Below are 14439 nucleotides of genomic sequence, written 5' to 3' on the forward strand. Positions count from 1 at the left end.
AGTGGGAGCTTCCTCTCTACTCCCTTGCCTATCTGTGGCTCTCGTCTGTGACACTGTCTACTGAAGTGGCCCAGCTTTCCACAGTGGAAGCAATTCTGACCTCCTTTACCATTGAGGACCTTTTACTGACCTTTCCTAGCATGATATTTCTCTTCAAGAACTGGTTCCTGCTGAAAATATTCCCAATGTAATGAGACAAATTTCACCACCCATGCGTCTAAGGAGTACCCTGGCTGCTCTTCCTTCATGACAGATTTGTTTGTTCTTTTGGTAGATCATGGTATATTCAGTACTCTTCACCAATACCACAATTCAAAGGCATCTATTCTTCTTCCGTCATTCTTATTCATTGTCCAATTTTCAGATACATAAGAATAAAATTAAAATTATGATAGCCTGGATCAGATGCATCTTAGTCTCTTTAAACTGACATCTTTGCTCTTTTAATACTTAGCAGAGATCCTTGACAGCAGGTTTTCCCAGTGTAATATGTCTTGATTTCTTGACTGCCGCAACCATGGATGTTGATTGTGGATCCAAGTAAAATGACACTTCTATCTTTTCTCCATCTATCATGATGCTGCCTGCTGGCCCAGTGGCAAGGATTATTGGGTTGTTTTTTTTAAGTTGAGATGTAATCCATACTGAAGGCTCTGGCTCTTGATCTTTTGCAGCAAGCATTTTGAGTTTTTCTCACTGTTAGCAAGCAAGGTTTTTTATCTGTACAATACAGATTGTTGATGAGTCTTCCTCCAATCTTGGCGCACGTTTCTTTATGACGTGAAGATTTATTATTTCTTTATAAATCAAAGGAAAATCTGCAGTTAGGGACATCTCCAAAGTTCTGAATAACAAGGATGTCAGTTTAAAGACTAAGGTGTGCCTGATCCAAATCCTAGTCTTTTCAATTACTTGCTATGCATCTGATAGTTGGATAGTGAATAAAGATGACAAAAGTAGAATAATTGACTTTGAGTTGTGGTACTGGAGAAAAACACTAAATAGCCCATGGACTGCCAAAAGAACAAACAAATATATCCTGGAGGGAATGCAGCCAGGATGTTCCTTAGAAGGACAGATGGTGAAACTTTGCCTCATATATTTTGGGCATGTTGTTAGAGGGGACCAGTTATTGGGAAAAGACATCATGCCTGGAAAAGTGGAGTGTCCATGAAGGAGGGGAAGATTCTCGACAAGGTTGATTGACACAGAGACTGTAGCAATATGCTGTAGTGTGGCAGAGATGATGAGGACGGCACAGAATAGGACAGGATTCAGATATTTTGTTCATAGGGCGGCTATGAATCATAGTAGACTCAATGGCATTTAAAAACATTACTTTCCAAGGAATAGTTCCCTTCATCCACATCCTCTCACCACTTTGTTGTTGTTGTTGTTAAGTATTGTCAAGATAACCGCTAATGAATTTTGGTCTCTATATGTATTCTGGTGAGGATTAGGATGGAATGTTGACTCACTAATGGGTGTAAGATGATGTGATTTGGCTTGGATGCAGGTGTGGCATCCACTTCCGAAATGGCATGCCTCTGAAAACTCTTATCAATGTGGAGAAACGACAAAAGTTATACAAGTGTTCAGGTCTTTCATTTATAGGGTCACTATGAGTCATCTATATCTCGATGGCACTTAACAATAGCGACAATTGCATAGAGAGAGCTCTGTTGGCCTAGTGGATTGAAAGTTACGCTTCCAGGTCAAAGGTGGGTGATTTAATCTGTGGCCCTCAGGCCTGTTTTAATTTTTTTTTGGTCAAATATTCTTTTAAGTGGTATAGCACTGCTCTATCCAATTGCTGTACAGAGGTAACTCGTGGTTGCTGTGAGGCTAAACACTGTGACCCTGATGTGTCAAATGCAATAATGGTTACCCATGGTGGTTAGTGTTTGGTGGAGCTTCCCAATTAAAACAAGCTTGGAAGCAGGGGTGGCGTCCACTTCTGAAATGGCTTGCCTCTGGAAACTCTTTGAACGTGGAGAAACGACAAAAGTTATACAAGTGTTCAGGTCTTTCATTCATAGGGTCGATATGAGTTGTCTACAACTCAATGGCATTTAACAACAGCAACATATGTTTCTTTTCCCCCTATGGTTGAGTAGACTTAACTCATGATAACCTTCCATTGAGTTCCTCAGGCTGTAAATCTTAATGAGAGAAGACTGTCTCATTTTTCTCTAATGGAGTGGCTGATGGATGTGAAGTGCTGATCTGTTGGGTCACAGCTGGACATATAACCTACTCTCCCACCTGTATTCTTTGTTTATTTGCCTAGACTTTGTCTCACATACTTTGGGCATGCCATCAGCAAAGAGTCAACCCCTGAGAAAAATAGCACACTTGGCAAAGTGCCAATTAAAAAAAAAAAAAGATAATGGATTGAGACAAGTGGCTGCACCAGTGGATTCGCACAGCAGACACTGTAAGGATGGTGCAGAATTGAGCAGAGATTTATTACATGCAGGTGGGTCAGCGCTGACTCGCTATACCTATCAACACCTGTCCTTTGGTGGCTTATTTCACTCAGCATAATGCCTTGAAAATTCATCCATGTTGCAGCATATGTTAGGACTACATTCTCCTTTATGGCGTTGTTATTGTTGCTGTTGATTGCATTCAGGTCGAGCATGACTCATAGCTACCCTATGAACTATGGCTGAGTAGTATTTCATTATATGTATGTATGGACCAAATTTTGTTTATCCATTTATGCATTATTAGAAATTTGGGTTGTTTCCACATTTTAGCTATTTTGAGTAGCTTTGAAATTAACATAGGTGTAGTTTTATCTGTTCACAGCATTGTTTTTAATATATACCGAGGAGCAGGATTGCTGCATCACGTGTTAATTATATTTTTAATATTATATTTAAATCTTATATTAAATATATTAATGTTTCCCACAATGACTGTAAAATTTTTTATTTGTACTAAGAATGGATGTCAGATTGATCTTGGCTAAAAGCAAAGAGTACCGAGGAATGTCTATCTGTGTTTCATTGACTATGCAAAGGCATTTGACTGTGAATCACAACAAATTGTGACTAACTTTGAGAAGAATGGGGATCCCAGAACACTTGATTGTGCTCAAGCAAAACCTATACTTGAACCAGAAAACAGTCTTAAGGATAGAGCAAGGAAACACTGCATAGTTCAAAATCTGGAAAGGGGTGCACTAGGGAGGCATCCTGTCTCCATGTCTTTTTAATCTGTATGGAGAACAGATCATTTGGGAGGCTGGACTTTATGAAGAGCAATGTGACATCAGGATTGGAGGGAGACTCATCAACAACCTGCATTATGCAGATGACACAACCTTGTTTGTTGAAACTGAGGAGGACCTTAAACATTTGCTACAGAAAGTCAAGGTCAAGGACTGTAGTCTGCAGTATGGATTGGAGTTCAACATCAAAAGACAAAGATTCTAAAAAAAAAAGACAAAGATTCTAACCATTGGGCTAATTGGCAGCACTGCAATAGGTGGAGAAGAGATTGAGGTTGTTAATAATTTCAGCTTACTCGGCTCCACAATCAACACTCTTGGCACTAGCAGACAGAAAATCAAAATTGCATTGGGGAAGTCTGCTATCAGAGACCTCTCCAAAGTGCTAAAGAGCAATGATAATAGTCTAGAGACTAAGGTGCAACTGATCCAGGCCATGGTATTTTCAATTACTTGTTCTGCATCAGAGAGCTGGATAATGACTAAGGATGACAGAAGAAGCACCAATGCCTATAAGCTGTGGTGCTGGAGAAGAGTATTAAACAATGTTTCATGGTCAAACAAGTCTATCTTGGAGAGGGTGAAATGAAGTTTCTCCTTCGAGGCAAGGATTTTGAAGCTCTGTCCCACATACTTTGGGTATATGTGGACAGGGTGAAGGGACAGTGCAGGAGAGAAAGATTTTGGATGAGATGGATTGACACAGTAACTGGAGCAATGGTATTAGATGTGTCGGAGTCAGTGAGACTGGCTCAGGATAGGGCAGGGTTCAGAACAATTGTGCATAGGGTCACTATGAGTCTCAGAGAATCAAAGGCACATAACAACAACAACTAGGAAAAGATAAGTAAGGGTCCTAATTTTTTACACCCTTGCCAACATTTATTATCATCTACTTTTTAAAAAATCTTAGTTATCCTGGTGGGAGTAAGGTATGGTGCCTTATTGTGGTTTTGTTTTGCATCTGTCTGATGGGTAATGATGTTGATCATCTTTATCTGAGATTGTTGGTTATTTGAATATCTTCCTTAGTAAAATGTCTGCCCAAGTCTATAAATTTTTTTAGAAAAACTACAAAGCAGTTAAATATCAATTTAAAATTCTTTAAAAGAAATTGAAGATATATAAATACCTAGTTGTTGTTATGTACCATCAAGTCACCTGCAACTCATAGCAATCCTATGTACAACTCTGAACTCTGCCCTGTCCTGAGCTAGTCTCACTGACTCCGACACACCTACCCCATTGCCCCAATTACTGTGTCAATCCATTTCATCTGGTGTCTTCCTCTTCCTCTCTTGCACTGTCTTTCCACCCTTCCAAGCATGATATCCTTCTCCAAGACTAGTCCCTCCTGGCCACATGCCCAAAGTACGTGAGATGGAGCTTCAAAATTCTAGCCTTCAGGGGAGCTCTGGTGGCCTAGTGGCAAGGAGCTGCAACTACAATCCCAGAGGCGCACGGTTCGAATCCACCAGATGCTCTGCCGGGGAAGGAGGGACAATCTCCTCCTGTACCAGTCAGATCTGATTTGATGGTACACGCACACAAAAATAAAAAATAAAAAAAATCCTAGCCTTCAAGAAGAATCTTGGTTTTACCACAATATCTTTCTACCACCCAAGAAAATTACTACAATTATAAAGACCATAATATCAAAACTGGAGCTCTGGCGGCTTAATGGTAAGGAATTGTGCTGCCAATTCAAATGTATGTGTATCAAATTCACCAACTGCTCCACAAGAGAAAGATGGGCAATCTCCTCCCATGATATATGTCTCTGAAAACCCTCTGCTGGAGGGTGAGCTATGAGTCCATTCTGACTTGACAGTGCACAACAACATAAAAATTAAAAAAAGGAGTTTGGTTTGTTTTTTGTTGGGTTGGTTTTTTTTTTTTAAATAATAAAAAAGGAGCTCTAGTGGTGTAATCCATAGGAAGTTGTGCTGCCAACTAAAAGGCAGCATCTCTCTGGTGGCCAAATCCAATAGCAGCTCCAATAGGGAAAGATGGACTATCTCCTCACTTGAAATTTACAGCCTCCAAAAACCTGCCAGAGGCCAGCTGTAAGTAGGTTCTGACTCAACAGCAATGAATGAGTGATAATATCAAATGTTGATGAAGTGGGAGAACTAGAACTTCTGCACATTAATGATGTGTGGTATAGCCACTTTGGAAGCTGTATTAGAAATTAATTGACAGTATGCACCAAAGGTAAACATATATGCCCTACCAATTCCACCTGTGGGTGTACGTGAAAGATTGACTTATAGCCCTCAAAATACCTGCAAGACCATTCATAGTATAAATACTAGTAGTGGAAATCACTCTAATGTCTACCATCTGTTGTTTAACAGTGGCATACAGGGTTGTGGAGGGAAAAACAGGATGTTTTTGCTACATACAACAACATGGATGAACCTCATAGATGTCGTGATGAGTCTGAAAAGCCAGGCACAAAAGATCAAGCCATTTGTTGGTACCAAAGTCTGTGTAGGCATTAAAATACCAGTAATGAGATCCAAGATGGCGGTGGAGGTGGAGACAACGTGGTGAGCTGCGGGAGCAGCGGACAACTTGGAACACGGCCACTATGGCCTTCTACAGACCTCTGTTTATTGATAATTGAACAGTTAAACAGTTGATGACTGGTTTTCAGTGAAGATAGAGGCTCAACAACAGGAATTCAAGGATTCCCAGGGAGGAATGGGTGAGTCCCACAGCTCCCAGCCCTCTCCTGCAGAGCCCGCAATGCATTGCCATAGCAGCAGCTCCATGAAGCTCCCACTGCCGGAACCCAGGGATTCCCTTACCCAGGATGGATGGTAGGCACCAAGCCTCCCTGAGACTGGTGCAGCGGAGTCACCACACTGCCACAAGGTGGAGTTGTTCTGGGGAGAGTTCTTGGAGCCAAGACGGCAGCAGCAGGAGAAGCGGGTGGCCACCTGCAGCTTTGGGTTTCCTTGGACAGGCCAGAGAAGAAGATCACCGATACAATGGATTGTTGAAAGTCACTGTGAGTTGTCTACTTGATGACACTTAACAGTGGCACCATGTCCAAGAGAACTGACATCCTAAATGCACCACATATTTTGATCTGTTGAATGCTTCTGCCAAAAGCTGTTTAGACCTGGGGGGAGTCTGCTCACAACTCTCAGATTCCCTTTGCCATTTAGAAAGGGGGAGGTCAGTGACACCTACTTCAAATTACAGTATGACCACTTATGGGGGGTGTAAAAGTGGTGGTGCTGGAATTGGGGACTCTGTCCCTGGCTACATAGTCTTCGGTCAGGCGAGGGGTCCAGACTGTGGCGGGGGCAATTGGAGGGGGGGTGTACCAGCCAGCTCCTGGGAGGTGTTGCCCTGCTCGGGGTGTGCTGTTCTTCGGCCCCCGGCTTGGGGAGAGGCATCACGGCCCTCAGGGTGAGCTCCTCAGTCCCCAGGTTGTGCCATCTGACCCCTGGGTAGAAAAAAATGCCTAGGGTATCCAGAGAATTTTATCTAGGCTACTTTTTGCCACCCTCTCCCCCAGTAAACCTGAAAATAACACCCCCAAAGCCCTTCTATTTGTAACTCACAAGTTAGTTCTCTCTAGGTTTGCTCCCTTTCCTATAGGTAACCTTAACACTGAGTTTTACTCCAGACCTGACCCTGAACCCAGTGCCAGTGACAAAAAGTATAACTGCCAGCTAAGGAAGTGAGGAGGATGGAGCCTCTGGGTTCAACCAGCCATCCCCACTGGACCCACCTAGGAAAACATTTTGCAGTCAGAGGGGAGCAAATGTCGGGAAAATATCTTCTAACAGAACAAGAAGACAAGCAGCTTTAACCCAAGACCACCAGTAAGGTGATAAAGTGTTCTCCCTTTCCCCCTTCACATCTACACCCCTGTTCAGCTTGAAGAAGTCAGAGAGTCTGCATCCAGTTCCCAAATTAATAAGACAGTTGGTTTAATCACCATTGGAATATGCTTACCATTCCCCTGTAGCATCTTGTCCCCACTGGATCCTTTTCATTTCCTTCCCCTGCTCCTCCCACCAACCAAATTGTGCAGCTCTGCAACTGCACCCCTGCAATTTTCATCCCTGCCCATCCTCACCCTTCTGCCCCAATCCTCACCTCCTTGTACCCCCAATAGGTTTTTCCCAATAAAATTGAAGAAAAAAAAATACCAGTAATGAAATGCTGGAGTGAGCCAGCGAGCCATTCTCAAACCTTTAGCCCCAGATGGCCATGATGTGGAAGATCCTCATTCCTTCCACCAATCAAAACTCACCAGTGAAGGCTTGAGGAAACTTCTTATGACCCCAAGGGCTACCCCCACCTCTGTACCACCTTCTAAGTTATGTCATCATGAGATGCCACGGGAATACAATGAGGATGAAGACCCAGCTGCATGAAGGAGGAAAAAGAAAAGTTATTGTGCCAACCTATGCCAACAAGAAATTGAATAAGAGCAGGAAGAAATACAGGACTATGCCAAAGAATGAAGAGATGGTGGGAACAAAGATTATGAGCAAACAGCACTGCTAACTATAAGGCTGTGGGCCCCACTACTGTGGCAGATAAATCAGCTTCAGAGAAGACAACTGATTCAGAAGTAAAAATTCTTGAGTGATGACATGAAACACACCCATTTGGTGAAAGCCTTGGATTTTGCTCTTCTTCAAAAGGTATGAGCTGAGATTGCCAACAAAGAGAAAGAAGAGGAAGAATTGATGGAAATGCCCCAAAAGAAAACAAACAAACAAAAAATTGAAGATCCTGAAAATAAGATTTCGTTTAAATCACATCTAGGCTGCAATGTTTACCACACATGCTCTTCAAAAGCAAAGCAAATGAGCAGAATCAGTTATTCTTGCCTGACCACATGGCTTATGTGGTGGACTTGGATAATGAATATGCTGATACAGATATCTCCATCACCTTTATCCAAAGCAAGGCTGATTGCCCCACCATGGAGGCTCAGATTACACTAACTACAAATGACATTGTCAACAGCAAGCTCACCTAGAGCCTTTCCTACCTGAGTCAGAGTACCCAAAACAAGAAGCTCAAGAGGAAAGATAAAGGGAAGAAGCCTCAAGAGGCAGATATGAGTATTTTTTAAGACATTGTCGATTATGTCCCCTCTTCAACCAAAACACCTCGGGACAAGGAATGGGAGATACTAAGAACAGGATCGTGATCAATAGCAAGGTGGAAATCATGACCAGGAGCAGGAATGAGAAAGAGATCAGGACAATGACCGGGAACAAGAGAGAAGAGGGGGAGAAGAGACAAAGTTATTCTGAGAAGCCCAAATTCGATGATGAGCCCATGTATGGTAACAAAGGACTGGGTCTGCTAAGGAACCAATTACATCCGTCAATGAGGAAGGAATTTGTTGGGTCTACTGGTTGAGAAGGCATGGAATTGCTGAAGAAGCTAGAAGACAAAAAAGCAGCTGGGAGATTTCTTCACCATGTCTAGTAGTTAGTTATGCAGAATGCTACCCAGCCACAATGGATGATAAGGCTGTGGACAGTGATGAGGAGGTGGATTATAGCAAAATGGACCAAGGTAATAAGAAGAGCCTCTTAGGCCACTGGGACTTTGATACTCAGGAAGAATACAGTGAATATATGAACAAGGAGGCTTTGCCCAAGGCTGCATTCCTGTATGACATCAAGATGTCTAAAGGGAGAAAAACCAGTTGCTTCAAAGAAATGATGACAAGGCAGAACTTGATGGTCAGTGAAAGAAGAGGAAGAAGATGGAAGCTGATGGAGTTGAAGTTAAAAGGCCAAAATGTTCATCTCTAGATGATTCTGCAGGAAGAATCTCCTCAAGGACATATTTCCCACTGTTTTCTTGCCATAATTCCAAGAAAGGGTGTTTTGTTTTGAATATGTATACAATTTTTTGTATGATCATTTAGTTCCATTAAAATTAGCTAAACTGAAAAATAATATCCAAACCAGACAAAGCTAATGTAAGGAGATAGAAATTAAAATAGTAATTAACTTCGTTAAGTGAGCCTTCTAAAGTGCTGTAGTGTTGGCCTAAAAGTTGGCTTGTTTTAGCCATTTAGCCCCCTCTGGTCTCCATCTGCCTTAATTGGAGATACATGATCTTGCCAATCATCAACATCTGTGGGACTAGGATAAGAGAAGAGTGCTTCCCACACCAGGCAACAAAATTTGAGGCAAGCAAGGCTTGTGACAACAAGACCCTGGTGAGAGTGAGATCCTGGTGGTGGAGAGACTGTGGAATTGCTGTGGAGAAACTGTGGCAAGGTGTGGAGTGAGGCTTCTTACATTTGTGCTTGTCCTAGTTGAAGGGTTTTAGCTGTTCATGTCGGATATTTAAAGGGGAAGCTGACTTAAAACTGCTCTGAGGCAAACTTTACTGGAATGATTTGTTTGTAACTACTCGGAGGCAAAACTTGCAGGATGATTTGGATTTGACTGCTGAACTGAAACTGGATCCTGGGCTTATTGAGGAATTGTTTCTTGAAACTGTTGGGCTAAAGTTTGGACTTATCACATATTCTTTACCTCCCACACGCACTTCCTTAATAATCCCCATTATTTGTACCCCACTGTGAGTCTGTGAGTCAACAATGAATAAACAAACCTCTTGCTGTTGGTGTGGCTCTAGAAATAGCATGGGGCTGGGCTACTGACTCTATCTGCTTTCTGCTTGGGGGCAGTGAGGGTGCTGTTTTTACTCCTTCTGGCCCTGTCAGAGAAATGCTCATGGCTCTGGGTCCCTGTGTCTTATTTCACCTCTAGACTGGTGCTAAAATATTCTATATCTCAAATGGCGTGGTAGATACAGTTGTTGTTGTTGTTGTTGTTGTGTGCCTTTGAGTCAGATCTGACCCATAGTTGACCCTCCAGTGGGTTTTTAGAGGCAATTAATCATATGGGAGGAGATTGTCCATCTTTCTCCTGCAGGGCAGCTGGTGGATCCAAACCTTGCGCATTCAACACTGAAGTGCAGCTTCTTACCTCTACTAGGCCACCAGAGCTCCCTAGACACAGTATGTATATGTGAGTAATAAACTTATCTGCTTTGTGTAGTTTGTGTAAGTTGTACCTCAGTATGAAAGAAAGATGAATGGAAAGGGACTTGGCTTCTCCTTTGGTCCTGGATACCACAGATATTCCTAAATGTCCTGACACTAATTTCCACACCCAAGTGCTATGAAAACATTTGAATCAGATACAGCCAGTGGGCTAAAAGCAAGTTTTTGTGTCTCCTGTGGCTTCCTGTTTCTCTTAAAAGAGTTCATCCACTGTAGCCTGCTTTGCTTGATGCTTGGTCCCTGGAGATCTACTCTAAATCTTCTTGTGGTTCCTAACATGAGACAGACCCTACCTTGCCTTAAGGGCCTTTGCACAGGCAGCTTCTTTCACATGGAGCCTCACCCTCAACTAACTGCTTTTTGCTCTTCAGATGTCACTTTAAATGTTGCTGTGGTGAAATGAGTTATTTTATGTGACCGTTTGCCTTGCTTCTTTGGAAAAACAGCTTGAAAGATTTCCGCTCTAAACTTTTGTGGTTTTTTTTTATTATTATTAATTTTAATGAAAATTTACAGAGACTTTGGATTTCCATTAATTCATTGTTGCACTTTTCTCCCTGCCCACCCCTCCCCACCAGTACACTCTTCTCTTTGAAAAGTAAAAGAAAAGTTCTTTCATTGTTTTACAATCCCTCCCCCCACATCCACTCCACTATGCAGCCTTCATTCTGGACTCCTGTCATGACAATAATACCTAATCACATATCCCTTTTAAACAGTTTTCTCCCTCATCTGTTTCAATGCATTATACATTATTCATCCCATCTTTCTCAGTCTCGCCCCAACCCCGATGTTAGTCCTGTTTTACAATAGTGGCACTATGCAGTATTTGTCCTTTTGTGACTGAGATATTTCACTCAGCATAATGTCCTCCAGGGTCACCCATTTTGAATTAATATTGTATGAGTTCTTTGTTTTTTCAATGCAGCATAGTATTCCATTGTGTGAATATACCACAACTTCTCTATCCATTTGTTTGTTGATGGGCACTTAGATTGTTTCCAACTCCTTGCTATTGTGAACAAAGCCACAATAAACATGGGTGTGCATATATCTGCTTTGGTGGCAGTTATGGTTTCTTTGGAGTATATTGGAAGTAGTGGAATTGCTGGATCAAATGGTATCTCTATTTGCAACTTTCTGAGAAAGTGCCACACCACCTTCACAGTGGTTGCACCATTTTACACTCCCACCAACAGTGAATAAGGGTTCCAGTTTCTCCACAACCTCACCAGCATTTGTTGTTTGCTGTTCTGTTAAATTTTGCTATACTTACTGGGGTGAGATGATATCTCATAGTTGTTTTCCCCTGTAAACTTTTCCTCTAGGTTTTTACCCTGGAATTTGTTTTTGTCTTCACATTGATTGACATTTCCTGGGTAAACTATAAAAATTTTGTAGTTTAATATTTTTTTGTCTAGTTGTCAGCTACAATCTGCCCAATGATTGGTCAGTTTTAAGCACCTTGCAGGGAAAGGTCAATATATTTATGCAAATGGATGACTGTAGACTACTATACAAATGATGTGTCTGTGGCCTGCTAAAGAGCTCTAGTGCACTGTGACTAAAGTGCTTGGTTAATAACTGAAAAGTCAATGGTTTGAACTCACCAGCCATTCTGCAGGAGAAAGATATAGGGGTCTGTTTGCAATAAAATCTTTACAGCCATGGAAACCCTTCCTGATGAGTTGAGGCACTTACAATGAGTTAAAATTGACTCAGTGATAGTGAATGGGTGGCCTACAAAGACGGTATGGTCAATTCACCCCTATAATGAGTAGACTATGCCTAGAAATTGATGAGGAGTTTGCTTTTATATCCAGGTGTGGTGGTAAGGGTTTATTGTTTAAAATGGCTTCCCTGGTCATTCATTGACTGCTGTGTAGATAGGCAGAAAATTGTGAATAGGATATGTTACCCTATCCACAAGGGCATTTGCTAATCTCAACATTAAATTGAGCAGACACAGCAGAAGAATTGGAAAACCTTACCACCAGCAAAGAACAATCAAGAAAATGCAGTTCCTTTTTTAGGGCCAAGATTCTTATACCAGTCACACCAGTGCCTATAGGAGCAGCAGCCACAGCAGAGAACCAAAGACTTAACTTGAGAGGAAACAGAATTTGGGACTGCCACTCCAGGGAACAGAACTAGAAGACTCTGCCCAAGTCTTTTGGACAATTAGGGTGAGCATAGGGTGGAGAGAAGAGTCATCATTGCCAGGACTGAGAGCTTTGTTACACTGGCCTAAATCTGCAAGGCTCAAGGCTAAGGTGCTTGTGAGCACATTTCAGAAACTGTCCTGACTGATTGTATCTTGTTGCTAACCTCAGTTATATAGCCTTTTGACTTCCCTAATATGGTCCTGTGTGGTCTGTGAGCTACTGCAATGGATTTCAGGCCCAGTAGAGCAGTTAAGATTGGTGTTGAGATGAGTAGAAAGAGGTGCAGAAGAGGAAGGGACATGTCTGACCTCATGGGAATTGGTTTTATGTTGTTGATGCTGTTGATGGAAAGAGTTGCCCCTGTGGAATTGGTAAAGGTCAGATGAACCTCATCTCTTGGTCTTTGCTCTTTTTATAGCAGTTAATCCCACAGAGGTTAGCAGACAGAAGGAAGAAAGAAGAAAAAAGATGAGTCAAGAAAAGAATCAGAAAGGAGGCAATGAACCTCTTTAAAGAACAGTAATATGGATAGTGTTGTTTTCAAGTACCTGACTCTCCAGCTGGTTTTCAAAGGCAGTAAATCCCATGAGAGGAGAATGACACTCTCTTTCTTCCTCAGAGCAGCTTGTAGATTCAGACCACTTACTTTTGGGTTGGCAGTGCGATTTCTTACCACTAAGCCACCAGAACTCCCTGTAATCTGGGTGTGCCTATAATATGATTGTAACAGTGAAGACAGCAAGAGAAAGGGTCCTGTAACAGAGTTATCAGTTACTCCAGAAAGCTGCTACTGGGAATGCAGAGAGCTGAACAAAACTGCTAAACTGGCTATGAGCTGGGTCAGTCAGTGCTGGAGTGGCTGACAGCAGGAAGATTGAAAGCAGAATGGCCTGCACAGTTGAGACAGCGTATGTATGGCAGAGAGAAGGGTCTGCTTGCTTGCACCTCCAAAAGCTGAGAGAGATGCCCTACACAGAAGATGTGCTCTCCACTTCACGGTAAACTTCCAGATACTACCCACATACTTCCTGATCCCAAGATGTACCTTATTATCATCACTTCCTTAATAAACCACTTAACTTTAATTATACTCTGTGATGCCCATGTGCTTATTGCAACAAATTCTTGAACCCAATAGAGAAGTAGAACATGCTATGAGAGGGAATGGTGACCTCAGAATTGGTAAAAAGGTTGGTGAGTGGATGTATATCTGGCCTCCACTTAATGGAAATCAGCTATTGACTGATACTGATCACTCTCCTCAGTGAAGTTAAACATATTCTAAGACTGCTGCTACCATTTTAAAAAATTTTATTTTAATAATTTTAATGAACATTTAAAGATTTTGGATTTCCATTCATTCATTATTGTACTTTTCTCCCTGCCCAGCCCTCTCTCGCCCCCAGCCACCCTCCGTTTGCTCCTCTCTTTGAAAAAGTAAAAGAAAAATTCTTTCTTTGGTATACAATCCCTCCGCACCACTCCCACCGCACCAGGTACACTCCACTATGCACCCTTAATTCTGGACTCTTGTGATAACTATAATACCCTATCATATATCGCTTTTAAATTATTCTGTCCCTCATCTGTTTCAACTGCTACCATTTTACAGCTGCATTTTCAAAGATACTTTCTGGGACCAGACTGTTAAAATCTCTGTCGGCTTGTATCACTCTATACTTTTCCTTCACAACATACCCTAATTCTGCTTGTGTTTATGTTTGTCTTTATAATTTTTGTTTGTTAAGTTTGCCTCCCCCACCACATAGTAACCAGACTGTTTGCAATCTGTGATCTTCCTCTAAAGAAGTTTCTCACTGAATATGATTAGGAGCTTTGGTAGCCTAATGCTAAGAAGCTGTGTTGCAATTCAAAAGGCATATGGTCCTTTCTACGAAGATGGCGCCAAAAACAAAGAAGGAAGCCCCTGCCCCTCCCAAAACTGAAGCCAAAGCAAAGGCATT

The 14439-nt window shown here is 41.9% G+C and overlaps 1 pseudogene; it reads left to right on the forward strand.

Moving 5' to 3' along the window:
* The first annotated feature begins 7420 nt into the window (after positions 1 to 7420).
* Positions 7421 to 9158, forward strand: LOC102851818 (annotated as a pseudogene).
* Positions 9159 to 14439: the final 5281 nt, after the last annotated feature.

This window comes from Elephantulus edwardii, unplaced genomic scaffold (assembly GCF_000299155.1).
Source record: "Elephantulus edwardii isolate Elephantulus edwardi_28Jun2011 unplaced genomic scaffold, EleEdw1.0 scaffold00062, whole genome shotgun sequence".
Taxonomy (NCBI): domain Eukaryota; kingdom Metazoa; phylum Chordata; class Mammalia; order Macroscelidea; family Macroscelididae; genus Elephantulus; species Elephantulus edwardii.